Raw genomic sequence first — 17824 nt, 5'->3', positions numbered from 1 at the left:
CTGCTTGTGTTCCTTCTCTCGCCAGCTGTCTCTATCTCTTTCAAATAAATAAATAAATAAAATCTTAAAAAAAAAAAAAGAACCCCTAATTGGATATATGGTTTGCAAGTATTTTCTCCTATTTTGTGGGTGGCCTTTTCATTTTGTTAATGGCTTCCTTTGCTGTGCAGAAACTTTTTAGTTTGTGGTCCCACCTGTTTGTTTTTGCTCTTGTTGCCTTGCTTTCTGGTGTCAAGTCCAAAAAATCATTGCTAAGACCAATGTCAGGGAGCTGATCCTCTATTGTTTTCCTCTAGGAGTTTTATGGTTTCAAGTCTTTAATACGTTTTTAGTTGATTTTTGCGTATGGTGTAGGATAGTGGTCCAATTTGTTTTGCATGTGGCTGTCTAGTTTTCCCAGTACCATTTATTAAAGAGACTATCCTTTATTACATATTCTTGGCTCTATTGTTGTATATTAATTGGCTCCTTTTTCATAAACTAATATACACGAGTTTATTTCTGGGCTCTCTGTTCCATTGATCTGTGTCTGTTTTTATGCCAATACCATACCATACTGTTTCAGTTATTAAAGCATTGCAATGTAGTTTGAAATCTGGAAGTGTGATATTTCTGGCTTTGTTGTTTCTCAATATTGCTATGGCTATTCAGGGTCTTTGTTTGTTTGTTTTGGTTCATACAATTTTTTTAAAGATTTTATTTCTTTATTTTAGAGAGCAAGAGAGCACAAGCAGGGAGGGAAGTAGAGGGAGAGGGACAAGCAGACTCTGCTGAGTGAGGAATCCAATGCAGGGCTCGATCCCAGGACCCTGAGATCAAGACCTGACCCAAAATCAAGAGTCAGACACATAACTGACAGAGCCACCCAGGTGCCCCTCGTTCATATAAATTTTAGGACTTTTTTTTTTTTTCATATCTGTGAAAAATGGCATCGGAATTTTGATGAGGATTGTATTGAATCTATAGATTCCTTTAGGTAATATGGACATTTAAACAATATTCTAATCCATGAATGTGAAATATCTTTCCACTTATTAGTGTTCAACTTCTTTTAATATCTTAAAGTCTTCAGTGTACAGATCTTTTAGCTCCTTGGTTAAACTTATTCATACGTATTTTATTCTTTTTGATGGTACTGTAAGTTGAATTGTTTTCTTAATTTTTCTTCTAGTTCATTGTTGCCAAGGAGTTTAATGGAGAAAGGCTTTATATCTCTTAAAGGTCTGGAAAGAAGACAGGAATAAATGTAAAGAGAGATTTTTCATGGATAATTTTTAATGGTGGTAAATATACATAAAATTTATCTTAACCATTTCTAAGTATACGGTTATGTAGCATCCAGTATATTCACAGTGTTGTGCAATGATTCATCTCCAAAACTGAATCGTTTTCTCAAACTGAAACTCTGTCCCCATCAAACACTAACTCTCATCCCCTATCTCTCCAGCCCCTGGTAAGCACTGTTCTTTCTGTATGCATTTTACTACTCCAGAAATCTCCTGTAAGTGGGGTCATTCCGGATTTGTCCATTTGCAACTTATTTTGCTTAGCATGTCTTCAAGATTCATCCGTATTATAGCATGTGTCAGAATTTTCTTCTCTTCCTTTTTAAGGCTGAATAATATCCCATTGCACATGTATATAAATATATGTTCATTTATTCTGTTGTCTGTGTGCACGTACATACACATTTTTGTTTATCTGTTGATGGACACTTGGGTTATTTCTACCTTTTGGCTATTGCAAATGATATTGCTATGAACACGGGTGTATAAATATCTGTTTGAGTCCCTGAGTCCCTGTTTTCAATTCTTTTGAGTATATACCTAGGAGTGGAATTGCTGGATCATATGGCAGGAGACTGCTCTTTAAGACCCTGCGTACGGAACCTCTGCTAGGCTGACTGAGTGGCTTACACAACAGACTCTTATTTTTCACAGTCCTGGAGGCAGGGAAGACTAATCGAGGTGCTAGGAGATTTGGTACTTGGTGAAGGCTTTTGCAAAGGTCATCTTCTTGCTCTGTGCTCACATGGCCTTTCTTCCTTGTTCTTAGGTACCAATCCCATCATCGATGTTCCACTCTGCTGACCTCCTCTAAACCCAATTACCTCCCAGAAAGGTTTTACCTCCAAATATCATCACACTGGGGATTAGGGCTTCAACACAGAAATTTGGGGAGGACACAAACATATGGTCCATAATTGAATCCTTCTAGATTTTTATCCTAAATCTTTCGCAATTTTCTCCCCTTTGCTCATTTAATGGAAATTAACCCCTGGGTCACATTCTCTTTGTAAGACATATCGAGGACTGTCAGTGTATTTGAGTTTCATCAGCGGTTTGCTTAATGTTGAAATGAATTACTTAATTACAACAGCAAGTTTAATCGGGTACAAATAGGTTTGGGAACAAATAAAGGTGACTCTTAAGCATTCAGTTCAACCTGTGGGGGTAGAAGCAGGGAGCCTTGTGCATGTGTAGGTCACCTGGAGATCTTATGAAAAGGCAGGTTCTGATTCACTAAGTCTAGGATGAGGCCTGAGATCGTACAGTCCTGGGTGCTCCCAGCTGGTGCTGACGTTGCTGGTTCCCAGACCTTAGGAAGCAAGGTTCTAGAAGGTCTCTTGCTGCTTTTGAGACTTCAGCAGAGGTGAGTGTCTTCCGTGTGTTCACCAGGGTTGAGAAAGCGGTGCTTAATTTTGGGATTCATTTGGTGAAGGTCAGTTAAGAGAGTAAATTTGTCATGGTTTCAGTTAATCCTGGGGAGCAATAAGCCCCCCCCAAACTTAGTGGCATAAAACCTCCACCCTTTCTTGTTCTCACTGATTCTGTGGGTAATGAATCCCAGCAGGTCTTATCTTTGCTCCTTGATGTCTGGGACCTCAGCTGGGAGACTGGAGGGTTGGGGTTGGGAGTGACTTGACAGCTGGGCTCAAAGTATCTGAAGACTCATTCACTCTCAAGTCTGGCTCCTCGCTGGAGTGGACTGAAGGACAGGACCCTGCCATTCAGAGGGCTGTATAGGTGGCCTCTCCACCTAGAGGGTCTTCCTCACAGCATGGCGGTCTTGGGGCAACCAGACTGTGATGGCAACTGTGTCTTTGACCTAGCCCCAGAAGCCACACCGTGTCCCTTCTGCCACATTCTGTTGGTTAGAAGTGAGTCACAAGCCCATCTAAATTCAAGAGAGGGAATTAAACTCGATATTTTATAGAGGAATGGAAAGATCTAGAAGAGCAGGTGGAAGGGAGATATTGTGGTGGCCATTTTTAGAAAATCCAATCTGCCAAACCTAATTAAAAAATTTTTTTTCACCTCTAGATTAAGGTATTTTTGGCAAAATACACCTTTTCAGTACATCTCTTTGATATTAAAATCATCTTATTAGCGGTTAAAATCTTGCTCAGGGACCCAGGAGCAGGGATGATAGATTCACACTGAAGTCTTTCCAAATGTATCACACTGAGAGCACCCTGGTTCTCCTCCTTTTAAGGCTTTTTTTTTTTCCTTTTTAAAAGATTTTATTCATTCATTTGACAGAGAGCACACACACAAGTAGGGGGAGTGGCAGGCAGAGGGAGAGGGAGAAGCAGGCTCCCAGAAGAGAAGAGAGCTCAACTCGGGGCTCGATCTCAGGACCCTGGGATCATGACCCCAGCCCAAGGCAGACGCCCAGCACACTGAGCCACCCAGGCACCCCCTCCTTTAAGGCTTTCACAAGACCGTTGCCTCCTTGATAACTATTCATTCTTACATCACGGGCCTGTCCAGACAGGACCTCAGATGACACAGCGATGCTACTAATGTGTGGAGGCCTTTGCAAAGAGTTCAATCAGAGTCCTTGGGCACAACTTGCTGGCCTGCCTGTACCTGTCCAGATATTCTTCTCTTCCAACAGGTGAGCAGTTCCATCACTGACCGGTTGCCCAGGTCCCCCGCAGTTTGTAGACCCCAGCATTACTTCCTGCTCCCTCCCTCCCCTACTCCAATGCTGTTCGGCCATCTTGGTCTCACTTCCCCCATTCCCAGGCTAATGAGTTGAGTTGACAGGATTGTTAATTTCACTTCTTTGTTGTGACAAACGTGTCAGGTTACCTAAGATGTTGTCCTTAGGGGGAACTGGGTGAAGGATCTGGGGGAACCCTGTATTGTTTTGGCAACTTTTCTGTAAGTCTATAAATACCCCAAAATGTGTGTGTGTGTGTGTGTGTGTGTGTGTGTACAGGCACACACACAGACATACGTGAAGTCAGCCACACTTCTTGGTGCTTTTAGAAACAATCATTTAAGTGATGTAGTCATTATTAGAAAGTTTTAATGTGAATAGACGCAACGTTTGGCTAGCCGTGCATATCTGAATGTGGCAGATTATAAGTGGCTGGTGGATGAACGTCTTGCGGGGTTATTCCTACTTCCTTATTTAATAACTGGATTCGTAAGGGCTTCTTAAGCCTGAGTGACCCATGCTTTGTGGCCAGGCCTGGCCCAGTGACCCCTACCAAGGCCCCTGTCCCAATTCGTCTATCAGAGAAAAATGAATCTATTTCAGGAGCTATCAGTCCTCATTATCTCTAATTGGGTCTGGCAGCTGGAGACGGGCCTCATTATTTTTAATTGGGGCCCATCCTTCTAGAACAAAACGCCACCCAGTTGCATGCCGACCATGCGGGGGTATGTGCTTGCAAGTTCAAAGTGAAATTGCATTGTGGGATTTCCAGGAAATCACACTCCTTTCTGTCCTTTTGTTTCACCTAGCTATATAGTTGTAGTCTTGGGTTGTTAAACCAAAAATAATAATGGAACCGGGACTGTCCGTGTTTATGTCAGAGGGCTTTTGTTGTTGTCGTTAGCACGTGGGTAGTCGTAACGGAAGGTTTTCTTCCAAAATTAATGAATATTATAATGCTGGATATAATTTGGCACATTGCTCACTTAAGCATCCTTGAAGCTCTGGGCATGGCGTTATGCCATGGATACGTTTGCCTTGTTTAACGGGGCTCATTTCTGCTAATTCTAATTTACTACAAAATAGATAACCCTTTACATATCACGTGCTTTTGTGTTGCTTTGTTATCCTGTTGAATCATCAGTCCGTCATTTCCTGCTTCCCTGAAGTAGGAAGTCCATTTTAGAAATTCCAGAAGTGTCTAAATCCAGTATGGATTTTTTTTTTTTTTTTGAGAGTTTTTGGCTGCCCCAGCTTTCGTAATATTTTAACGATCCAAGATGGCAAATAATCTCTTTGACAAGCTCGAATGCCTTCTGAAGGCCCTCGGAGGACTTGTTGCCACTGGAGGTAGAAGCTCTGAGGTCCGGCATGGGCCCCATCCCCTGAGGGAGCGTGCCTGTGTGGGGCGGGGGGTCTCCCAAGTCCCAGATGCCTTAGCAAACATTCAGACAGAAATCTGGGCCCTCCTTAGAGCGCAGAGCTGTAAGCAAAGCCGACGGGAAGGGGGATTTTAGGAGCACCTTCTCCTTGGCTTCCTCGGGGATACTTTTTAGACCTTTCAGCAAAGAAAGGCCAGGGCGGACCTTCCCTGGAATGGGACAGGATCAGTATGGCAGGGGTCGTTCCTCCGGTCCCCAGGCAAGATTTCTCCCGCCTCGCTCGGGTTGATAAGCTCCTGGGATAGCTGGGCAATAGTGGCTTTTGTTTCATTTGCTATTAGTGCTTTTCTATTTTCTCTACTCCTGTAGCTTGTACGTGGCTTCACTTAATAGGGATTTTCTGCCGCCTTCTCCTGTTTGAGATTCCTTCTGAGATCTTTTTGTCTCGAGTAGCTAGTCCAACTCGGTGCTAGGACGTTCGGTGACGAATTTGCCGTATAAGGTGCAGAGACTGGCCACACATCTTCCTGAGGTACTCCTGAGCGGCTGCAGACTTATTTCCCACTTTTTGGGGTTTTTTTTAGATTTTATTTATTTATTTGACAGATAGAGAGAGACAGGCAGCGAGAGAGGGAACACAAGCAGGGAGAGTGGGAGAGGAAGAAGCAGGCTCCCAGAGGAGCAGGGAGCCCGATGCGGGGCTCGATCCCAGGACCCTGGGATCACACCCGGAGCTGAAGGCAGACGCTCAATGACTGCGCCCCCCAGGCGCCCCCAGGATATTTTCTTGATTTACAAACATTTCCTCCTCTTCTTACATTGAGCAACCTTGTTAGTTCTGTGGTGAATATCCCTTCCCTGTTTGTTACTATTCTTTCGTTTCTTTAAATAACAGCTTTATTGAGATACAACTCACATACCGTTAAAATATGTACTTATTAATTTTTTAAGTCCTCTCTACCCCCAGCGTGGGGCTCAAACTCATGACCCCAAGATCAAGAGCTGCATGCTCTATCAACTGAGCGATTCAGGTATCCCCAAATAGGGACTTTTAAGGCGTACAATTCAGTGAGTTTCCGCATCTGTACGAAGTCATGCAGCCGTCACCACTCTTCCAGAGCATTTTTGTCACCTCAGAGAGAAACCCTGTACTCATTAGCAATCAGTCCCCTTTTGGATCTCCCCTCGGTCCCTGGCAACCACTAATCTACTTTGTCTCTATGGGTTTGCCTATTTCAGACACTTCATATACATTTTACCTTTCGCGTCTGGTTTATTTCATTTAGCACAAAGTTTCCAAGGTTTATCCGCGCTGTAGCGTGTGTCAGTGGTTCGTTCTTTGCAGCTGAGTGATACTCCATTGCATGCATATATCCTGTTTGTCCATTTGTCACTTGATGGACTTTTTTTTTTTCATGCTGTAGAACTTAATCCACGATTCCTACATGGTCTTTTGGAGTTTGGCTACATTTCTTACAAAATATGTATAAGTTACTTTGCTTTTTTTTTTTTTTAAACAATATTGTACAGAATTGCTCTCTTCGTAGTGTAAAAGGAATCGACCACAAATGAGAACTAAACCAAACAGCTACATAACCTTACCGGTATTCTACAATACTTTTTTTTTTCTGTCCACATCTGATTTTTTTAAAAAATAAGCTTTGAATCACAACACAGCTGGGACTAGGGTGAGGCACGTGAGGCACCTGCCTCAAGTGCAAAATTAAAGGGGTTACCAGAAAAATTCAAGATAATATTTTAATGCATTATTTTATTTTATTTTTTATTTTTTTTAAAGATTTTATTTATTTATTCGACAGAGATAGAGACAGCCAGCGAGAGAGGGAACACAAGTAGGGAGAGTGGGAGAGGAAGAAGCAGGCTCATAGCGGAGGAGCGTGATGTGGGGCTCGATCCCGTAACGCCGGGACCACGCCCTGAGCCGAAGGCAGACGCTTAACCGCCGTGCCACCCAGGCGCCCCTAATGCATTATTTTAGAAAAATCAAAATTAATGTGAAAATCCATGATGAATAAAAAGTACTAAAAATTTAAATATAGTATCTGTGTACCATTCAGTATGACTAAGTTTATTATTGGTAATATACTACTTCTGAATAGTAATCATACTTTAGACTTAGAGAACTTTGGGTCTAGGATGCAATATCTTGAGACTTGGGTGCTGATGCCGCCCTGGTTACTGTGAAGGCCAGGATGTAAGCGAGAATATTTGGAAAAGCAAGTCTCAGATACAGTTTTGCATGTTGAGATTGGGTGGAAAGGAGAAAAGGGAACTTTATTTTCTTCTCCTGAGACAACAAAGAGAAGGGCAAAGCGTTACAATAACTCAAACGGGTGCCTGGATGGCTCAGTTGGTTAAGCATCTGCTTTCAGCTCAGGTCATGATCCCAGGGTCCTGGGATTGAGCCCCACATTGGGCTCCCTGCTTGGCGGGGAGCCCGCTTCTCCCTCTCCCTCTGCCCCCTCCTTGCTTGTGTGCTTTCTCTCTCTCTCTCACTCTCAAATAAATATATTTTTTTTAAATAGCTAAAACAGGTAAGAGTTTATTTCTTTGGGAATACAACCAACATAGTTAGCCTTGTAATTATCAGAAACCTATCAAAACCAAACCCGGGACCAAAAGAAAGAATGGTTTTGCATATTTTTTAAATGTTAAAACCTATTTGCAAGAATAAGAAAAGTGCAAGAATAGGGGCATCTGGGTAGCGCAGTTGTTAAGCGTCTGCCTTCGGCTCAGGGCGTGATCCCGGCGTTCCGGGATCGAGTCCCACATCGGGCTCCTCCGCTGGGAGCCTGCTTCTTCCTCTCCCACTCCCCCTGCTTGTGTTCCCTCTCTCGCTGGCTGTCTCTCTGTCACATAAATAAATAAAATATTTAAAAAAAAAAAAAAAAAAAAGAAAAGTGCAAGAATAGAAGACCCCTGTGCCCTTTGCCCAGGCTCACCTATTGGTAAACCACTTATCCCATTTGCTTTATCATTTGTGCTCCCTTTACCCCCAAGTCCCCTTCTTTCCGGCAGGTTTCCCACCCAGTGCAGGATTGAGTGTAGGGTCAGGGATTCCATGTAGTTGTCGGGTCTTTAGCCTCTTTATTTTTTCTACTTTTCCTTCCCCCCCCCCCCCCCCCCGCTTTATGCCCCCTTTTTCCCTTCTTTCCCTTTTCTAGCCTCTTTTAACTGGAACTTTTTCTCTTGATCTTTAAAATATTGACATTCTGGGGGCACCTGGGTGGCTCAGTCAGTTGAGCGTCTGACTCTTGATTTTGACTCGGGTCGTGATCCCAGGGTCGTGAGATCGAGCCTTGCTTTGGGCTCTGTGCTTGGCACTGAGTCTGCTTGAGATTCTCCCTCTCCCTTTGCTGCTCCCCCAGCTAGCACTCCTTTTCTCTCTTTCTCATTCACTCATAAATAAATAAATACTTAAAAATGATATCTTGGAAGAATACAGTCCCTCTCCATTTTATTAATAGAACATTCCTTGTGTTGTGATTGTTCCCTCACGAATTCAATTCCGGCGGTGCATTCTTGGCTACAATACTGCACAGGTGATATTCCATCCTTCTTAGGGAATCCCACCTGGAGGCTCGTAGTGTCCATTTGCCCCTCGTTGGTGGTGCTGACTTTTGACACCCAGTGGAGGTGGTGTCTGATTTCTCCATTGTATAATTACCATCTTCCTCCTTTCTGTTAATATGCTATCCGTGGGAAGATACCCTGCCCCACATCGACGTTTTCCCCCTGGATTCAGTATTCTTTGAGGATTCTAACTTGATCCCATCTTTTCTAAGATGCGTGTAAAATGCTAATTTTACTCTTTTTTAAGAGCTCAAAAACAATAGAATAAGAAAGAGGAAAAAAGGAACTTTTTGTTTTGAATATGCTAAATGAGATGTTTTGAGCCTGCTAAATGAGGTTTTGCACCTGTTTTGAATGAGATATTTCAAATGTTTTGAACTGGCTAAATGAGACCCACCATACTTTCCCAGCCTCCAGGGCAGTGGTTACGAATACTGGCTTGGATGTCTGCCCACTAACACTACTTACTAGCTGTGTGACTTTGGGCCCGTTACTTGGTTTCTCAGATCTATAGCTTGCCCCTTAGCAAAATGAAGTTATTACTATTTGACTGAAGATTCTAATGAGGTGTGATGGTTAATTTTATGTGTCCACTTATCGAAGCTAAGGAACGCCCCGATAGCTGGTAATACACCAATTTCTGGGTGTGTCTGGTGTGGTATTTCCAAAGAGTTTCGTATTTGGGTTGGTAGACTGAGTAAAATGGCCTCATGTAATCTACTGAGGGCCTGAGTAGAACCAATGGCGGAGGAAGGGTAAACTTGTGATTTTTGATTGACTTGGAGCACCTGTTTTCTCCTGCCTCGGATATTGGCGCTCTTGGTTCTTGGGTCTTTGATCTCACATCAGGACATACACCACCAGCTCCCTGGTTCTTAGGCCTGTGGGCTGAATTACGCCACCAGCTTTCCTCATTCTCCAGATCATAGATGGTAGATCGTGGGACTTCTTGGCCCCCCGAGATAGCCTGAGCCAATTGCTATATCTCTCATGAACATCTCTCTACATCCTGTTGGTTCTGTTTCTCTTGAGAATGTGGACTAATAAATACATAAGGGTTAAGTACAAAAAAATGTATCCACATTGCTTGGCATGTATCGAGCACTTAGTAAGATGGTACCTGTTGGAGGCGCACCTCCCAACCAGAAAGAGCCTGGGGAATCCTACATTTTAACCACCTAAACATAATTCCAGGCACGCTATGAACTCTCCCAAAACATGTCTTATAAATTGACCACCCATCACCTTTCTCTTCTTTAACCCTCTCCTTAAAGCACCCTATATTTGTGATTTGTCACTTTCTGGAGAATACATTCTAGAAGCAAAGGTGATTTAATAAATGCCAAGTAAGAGGATGAATGAATGATCTAAAGATTGTGACCCCAGTCCAGTTCACTCATTATTTACTGGGGTGGTGAACTTCAGCTTTTTCAAACTCCATTAACACCTCATTTACTGAGGTTTGGTAATAGGAGACCGCATTCTGAGATCTGTGAATCTAGAATTGGCAGCACTTGCTAAGCATATAAATCAGTGTACTGGCTGAGCTGCTGAAATGGAGACCTCCAAAGGACAGAGCCTTAAAGACGATAGAAGCTATTTCTGTCAACAGCCCAGAGGTAGGTGAATAGCCCAGTGTGGCTGGGTGTTTCTGTTCTACAGGGCCATCCAGGATCCCAGGCTTCTTCCATCTTGTTCTACCATCTCCTGGGGGCTATCCTCGTTTGCATGGTAAAAGCTTATCGCCAGGTCTGTAATCCAACCCGTGGGAAGGGGAAAGATGGAGGAGTAAGCCACACAATTTCCTTTTTAGGAAAGTGATGCAGACTGTGCACACTTTGCTTCTGCTCACGTCACATGGCTACTCGTAAGTGCAAGGGAGGCTGGGAAATGTAGTTTCTAGCTGGGCAGCCATGAGCCTACCCAGCAGCTGGGGAAGGATTCTTTAGTCCTGAAAAGAGGAAGAGGAGGCATGCCACATAGAGTCCCTGCTATTTGCAACATGACCAGAAAAGACAGATGTGCTTTCTACGTTTGAAAGACCTTACAAAGGACCACAGCAGACTGACTATAGCTGACCTGCTTAAGTGACCATTGGTTGCTAGGTATCCTGTATTCCACCCAAATCTAGACATTTGCTGATTTTTCTGCCCCCCCCCTTTTTTTTTGAGTGCTGGAAAGCATTTCTTACCCCATCCTTCAAAGACCATCTCTAATATCCCCTGCTCTGCAAAGGCTCCAAATGGATCTTGCATATAGATAGCCCTTTGCTCATCTCTTTCTGTTGGCCTGGTGTGTTGGTTACTAGTTCTCTTGTCTCATCTGACCACATCTACATATTGTGCTGCTCCGTGGGTGTTTCTGTGCCTTGTATCTCCTGTATAGCAGGTGCTTATAAATAGGAGTGGCTGACATCCGATAGGCCATCTTGGGCTCCATGGGCTAATTACCTCATTCAATTCAAAGACAACCCTGTGAGGTAGGGAATACTGTTTTTTCCCCATTTCATGGATGCAGAAACTGAGGCTTAGCCAAATTAAGACACTTTCCCAAAGTCACTCAGCCAAGGAAGCGATGGAGACAGACCTCACTCTCAGTTTGTTGGAATCTGAAACCCTTGGGCCTCTTATCCTACAGCCTTCCCTGACTGATTGATCGATTTTTCTTTCCTTCTTTCCTTCCTTCTTTCCCCTTCCTTCCTTCCTTTTTTCCCTTCCTTTTCTTCTTCCTTCTTTCCTTTTACCCTTTTTTCTTTTTCCCTTTTTTCTTCCTTCTTTTTCCCCCTTTTTTTTCCTTTTTTTTCTTCTTCCTTCTTTTCTCTTCCTTTTCTCTTCCTTCTTTTCTCTTCCTTCTTCCTCCTCCTTTTTTCTTCCTCCTCCTTTTTTCCTCCTTAGAGTCCATTCATTTATTTTGAGAGAGAGAGAGAGTGTGTGTACGAGTGGGGGGATGGGCAGAGAGAGAAGGCAAGAGAGAATCTCAAGCAGGCTCCATCCACACTCAGGGCTGAGCCCAACATGGGGCTTGATCCCATGACCCTGAGATACAAGATTAACCAAGTGAACTCCCCAGGCGCCCCTCCCTGATTTCTTGAATTGCATACACCGTGTCCATGTGTGTAGGCGTGTGTATCAGGCTGGGGGGCAGTAGTGTTCCTGCCATACTGCTTCTGCTTACAGGGGGCTTATATATTTTTCTTTCATCTTTTTCCATAAAAGAGTGGTTTGTGCATAGCACCTCATGACTTCCTCTGTAAATTTTTAGGGGGAAAGAATGGCTTCCCATTAAAAAGTTTATGTTCCCACCCGGAGCCCTTGTTGTCGCCTCGAAGTCCAGAGCACTTAGTTTAGCAAAGGCCTTGATGAGCAAAATCCTACCCCGGAAACCATTGAGGAAGAGACTTCGAATCAAATTTAACTGTATTCAAATAGAAAACAAATTAAAAAAAATCCTAAATGTCAAAGGGCAAGGACCAAATAGAGATAATTATTTGCAAACCATGTCAGAGGATCAAATTCCTTAAGTTATAAAGAGTTCTTACAAGTCCGTTAGAAAAATCCATAATCCAAAAAGGAGTTGGGTGAGAGGGGGAGGAGAGAGATGGTGGACTAAAGACAAATAAATTCATATGGATTTTAGGCACATGAAAAGAAGCTTAACCTTCCTTACGATTAAGGAAACATTCTCTTTTATCCCTCAGAGAAGTGACAAGCAAGACTTCTGGTAATACATAGCAAGCCACGTTGTGATGGAAAGAACGTGCATCTTTGGGCCCTGCTGGGAACGTAAATTAGTGCATCCCCGAGGCAGGGCCGTGTGGCAACGTTGAGCAAAATATCAGTGGCGCGTAAACCTTGACTGAGCGATTTCAGTTAGGAAGTCAGTATTCTGCAGTTTTCCACATATTTGTGCCTCAAAGTCAGAGGTATGGTATTACAGTAGCAAAAAACTTAGAACGGCCTAAATACTCACCTCCAGGTTCCGGGTCAATATTTTATTTTATTTTGTAAAGTTCTATTTATTTATTTTAAAGCACGCAAGCTGGGGGAGAGGGGGAGAGAGAATCTCAAGCAGACTCCACGCTGAGCGTGGAGCCGGGTTCAGGGCTCGATCCCAGGACCCTGAGATCATGACTTGAGCTGAAATAAAGAGTCGGACGCTTAACCAACTGAGCCACTCAGGAGCCACTGGGTAGGTATTTTATGGTGACTCAGCACAACAGGAAGCCACGGGGCCATGAAAAAGAACACTAGACCATACGGCTGCATAACCTGGAAAATATCTGGCACCTGCAGGGTCACTTCTAACATCCTCCTTTCTACACAACAATATTATTGTCTGTAATAATCATGAAATGAAACAACTTACAGAATTGTCAGAAAATAAATAGGTGCAGTTTATTTCATTGAATTTTTATATATAAATCATGCCAGTAAAACATTTCAAAATTAAAATATTACAGTCCAAAATAGGAAAAGAAGTAATGGTTGATACTTTATAATTACATTAGTTTATCTTTTGACCAAAGGGGGAAAAAGTTCTACCTGCATATTTGTCACAATAATGAATAATAACTTCACATTATGTTTTTAAGCCTTAACATCTGCATATCGGTCAACGACGTCAATAGTGATCTTTTTTTTGCATATGCAGGTTCAATAGATATAAAGCAACAGATATAGAAGAAGGAAAAGTACTTTTCTTTTTTTTTCCGTAAGAGATTTTATTTCTAAGTAAGCTCTACACCCAGCCTGGGGCTCAAACTCACGACCCCAAGATCAAGAGTCGCACACTCCACCGACTGAGCCAGCCGGGCACCCCCAAGCGGGAAAATTCTTAAATAGAAGGATAAATTTTGGTAGAGATTCACAAAACACTCCTTTTCACAATGCATTCCAGAAATGGCAGTATTATCCATGTCTTTGTATCTTCAGATCCATTCTTGTAGCTTTCAGATGTCTCCATAGTTGAAAATTTCCACCAGAACAATTCACTAGAGAGTTCATTACATTTAGTAAAAATTTCTGAAGTTTTTCTTCTACAGGAGTCAGTTCATGGCTGATCGTTTTCATTTGGTCGGTCTGTGTTTATTTCCAATCAAGGGCTGTTTATTCAGAGCTTGCTGTAACAAGGGAGTCGGCCACCATCGCTTGTGTTTTGGTAGAGATTGTAAGGCAGGCAGAGAAGTGGGAAAGGTTTATGGGTGGGGGGAGGAGAAAGGAAGGCTTTCAGGTAAGCTCGGAGTGGAGGCTGTTGGCATGGGAAGCTGGAGACAGACTAACTATAAGAAGGGCATTCTATGTGGGTGGTCAGGAAGCTTCTCTGACTTTCCCTGGTTGGTCCTCAGTGGGAAGTGGGAATGAAAAGGGGGGAAGGCTGGCAATTAGGAATCAAGTCCTGGCCATTTTGAGCTGATGGCAACAGGGGCCATTGCATGGTTTTCCTGGATTGTCAGCAGAGATACGTAGCAGTCTGGCTCCTGGCAAGTCTCACCTAAACATTTGTGTAGTCAGTCTCGAACTCACTCAGGTGTCGTATTGACATCATGACATCCTTTGCTTTAGAACAAGCCTCTAGTTGGTGAAAATGAGACATTTAACCCCTGTGATTTTGATTTCCACCAGTAAAACCGGCATCTTCTGCAATTTCTGCTGCTATTCTTCTTTGAAATTTCCTTGTTTTTTCTATGTATGTATCCACTTTCTTACATTTTGTTGTTGCATAGTTATTGATTTTCTCCATTGCTAAGCCACAGTTAGTGGCTTTCATGCAACTTTCTCTGTGAGGATCTTCAGGGTATAATTCTACAGGCTGATTCTGGCTCTTTGCAAATGTTTTTATGATTGACAAACTTCATTTAAAACTGCACATGAGAAAAAGAACTCCAAAAAGAAAAAATAGTGCATGCAGCTATCATTATTTCTTTTTTTTTTTTAAAGATTTTATTTATTTATTTGACAGAGAGACAGCCAGCGAGAGAGGGAACACAGGCAGAGGGAGTGGGAGAGGAAGAAGCAGGCTCATAGCAGAGGAGCCTGATGTGGGGCTCGATCCCATAACGCCGGGATCACGCCCTGAGCCGAAGGCAGATGCTTAACCGCTGTGCCACCCAGGCGCCCCAGCTATCATTATTTCTAATCCATTGTTTAAGCCCAGAATTAGGTAAATACAACAGAACCTGGACACACAGACCAGAGCCCAAAGGGAGCACAAACAATTCGAATTCAGTATGATCTTACTCTGAATAGGAACACGTGTGGTTGAGTCTCTGGGTGTCAGAGGATGATGACATAACTAGGAAATCTCCAAATTCTATGTAGAATTCAATGCCTTTTAAAGGATAATCCACAAAACGTGCTAATTTGAAGCTTACAAATACATTATTAAAACTCAACAGAAATAGTTGGGCTATAATCATTTAAGACTTAGATGAACAAAAGATTCTTTTGCGGATGGACTATTTTATCCCTGGCACTGCCTAGAATTGCTGGTACCTGGTGAGGATATAAAAGCAGACTGACTTTTAGTTTGTTTTTGTATGAGTTGTAGATACTCTGTAGTCACCCAGGCAGGCGATCCTGCCATTCCCAGTTCCCCACCAGTATGCCTCTGGACGTGTCCTACCACCACGGATGACCACCAAGAGTGAGTAAGGGAAACCTCAAAAGCAAGGAGAACAGTGTGCCTACATTGTACGCTCCTGGTTGCGTGTATTTTAAGTGAGGTATGCACTTCCATACACATACATATTTAAGCGTGGAATAGCTCTGGCAGAACGTAGACGTAGTCATTCAAATGACGGTTTCAAGAAGTCTGGGCAACTAAGGGGTGGGATGGGAGCTAGTCTCTGTCTAGGTGACTCTCTGGTGACAACTTCTGTTCATTGAGAGACCTACCTGGATCTCGGCTGAGAAGTCAAGACATCTTTATTTTTCTTCAGTGCAGCTCACTGAGGGTCCTGACTTCAATGTTCGGTGACTGGTCAGAAATGTAGGTGACTAATCAAAGATCAGCAGTGGCTGTAACGTAATCTCTAGGGAGGTCGGGTTTCCAGTTCTTATCGCTTGCAAGCAGCCCCGTGTGCCACAGGTGGGCGGCCATAGGGTGCGGTCACCGCCTCCTATGATGAATTATTAATACGGCCCCGCCCAGTGAGCTAGAATCGCATCACACCTCCCTGCTATGCATCGCAGGATCATAAGCCAACGGGGAGGAAGTTTCGAATGGCTCAAGCGGGATAACTGTTAAGAACCCACGCTCTCTCCTTGCAGGATGGCATCCGAGGTAATGTGACTGGGAGGTGGCCTCACTCTGGCACCTTCTCTTCTGTTGGGAGCTGTTGAAACAACAGAGACAGCTGGGCGTCCGGGAGGGAGAGAGCGAGAACCAGGCTCATGGTTAAGATTTTGAATTTATTTGGTGAACATGTTGAGATGATGGGTAGATGTTCTCCTTTTATTGTTTGGGGGGGTTGTGATCCCTTTGGATGGAAGTGTGGAGTGTTACCAATTCATTTGAGATTGCCCTAGATTAGTGCCGTCGATCAACCTTTCTGTGATGATGAAAACGGTCTATATTCTCGACGTCCAATACAGTAGCTGCCACGCGTATGTGACTGCTGAGTGCTTGGAATGAGGCTACTGTGCCTGGGGAACTGAATTTTAAAGTTCACTTAATTTTAATTAATTGAAATGCCACATATGGCTAGTGGCTGCTCTGTTGGGCAGCACCGGTGGGACCTTAAGTAGTAGGTAGATAACAAATGTCGAACAGAATCATGGGTAATAACGACCCTCACATGTGAGACTATAAATCTATTCCAGGTACATCGTGTTTACTTTTAGATGTGCTAACCCCAAATTGTCCCAGGGAAAGACCACCCTAAGAAGTTTAAACTGAGCTATTTTCCTAGGCGTGTAGACAATGACAATAATTCTCCTGGGACAGTGGAAGACGGAATTTGAGTATCAAGCCTACTGGCTTTTTCCAGGAGTTCATTAAAAACTTAAAGATGTCGAAGGACAATTTTTTTTTCCGACCTATTTTTTTTTTTCTTTCGCTTGACCATCTCTAGTTAATTGTCTCTTTGGAAGACATGATCTGTCGAAGGATAATTTCTCCTTCTCTAGATAGCCAAAAAGGTCAGAGAAGCGTTTATAAATGTAGCTAGAATAATTTAGTAGCCAGCCACAGACTCCTCATGCACAATGAAGAAACTCTAGCTACAGCCTGTCATCGATCCATTCAGTCAATGATCCATTTCTATAGCACCTAATACCATCGCCCTGGCAACCGGTGACTCCCAATGGCTCCGTCCTTGACCAGAAAGGTACTTGAACTCCCAGAGGTCCTGGTTTTACCTGCCATTCCTACCTTATGTCTCAGAATAGTAACTCTAGGAAACATGATTCATGGGGAGGAGTAATTGGGTTCATTGGGGAGTATTCACTATGGAACAGGTCTTACAGAGGAAATGTAACAGGTAGGTCTATTCTCAAGCAAGGTGTCACGTGGCATTTCCCATTGTCGTGACGGTAAGACATTCCTGTAGAAGTATACATGCAGATTCATCTGGATGTGGTTGTACTTCCTAAACAATGAAGGCAAGCTATCTTTCCTTAACTTGTGGATTAATTCCCAGACTCCTTTGGTAAACATTTGAGTGGAAATACTACTTCCTAATAGAAACAAGCCCACTATTGATACATCCAACATCTTGGATGGATCTCAAAGGCATTATGCTGAGTGAAGAAAAGACAGTCTCGGAAGGTTACGTACTCTGTGACTCCATGTGCATATATCCTTCTTGAAATAACACGGTTATAGAGCTGAAGAACGGAACATGGGTTGCCAGGAGTTAGAAAAACTGGTTGGTATGACTTAGGAAGTGATGGAGCAATTCT

General features: G+C 43.1%; 1 protein-coding gene across 1 annotated transcript in view; it reads left to right on the top strand.

Moving 5' to 3' along the window:
* Positions 1 to 17824, top strand: part of MYO1H (myosin IH) — a 132968-nt gene that overhangs the window by 38962 nt on the left and 76182 nt on the right. The gene's annotated exons all lie outside the window — the stretch shown is intronic.

Source organism: Ursus maritimus, unplaced genomic scaffold (assembly GCF_017311325.1).
Source record: "Ursus maritimus isolate PB19 unplaced genomic scaffold, ASM1731132v1 scaffold_33, whole genome shotgun sequence".
Classification (NCBI taxonomy): Eukaryota; Metazoa; Chordata; class Mammalia; order Carnivora; family Ursidae; genus Ursus; species Ursus maritimus.
Note: the sequence above shows the minus strand (reverse complement) of the source record. Positions and strands in the feature narration are given on the sequence as shown.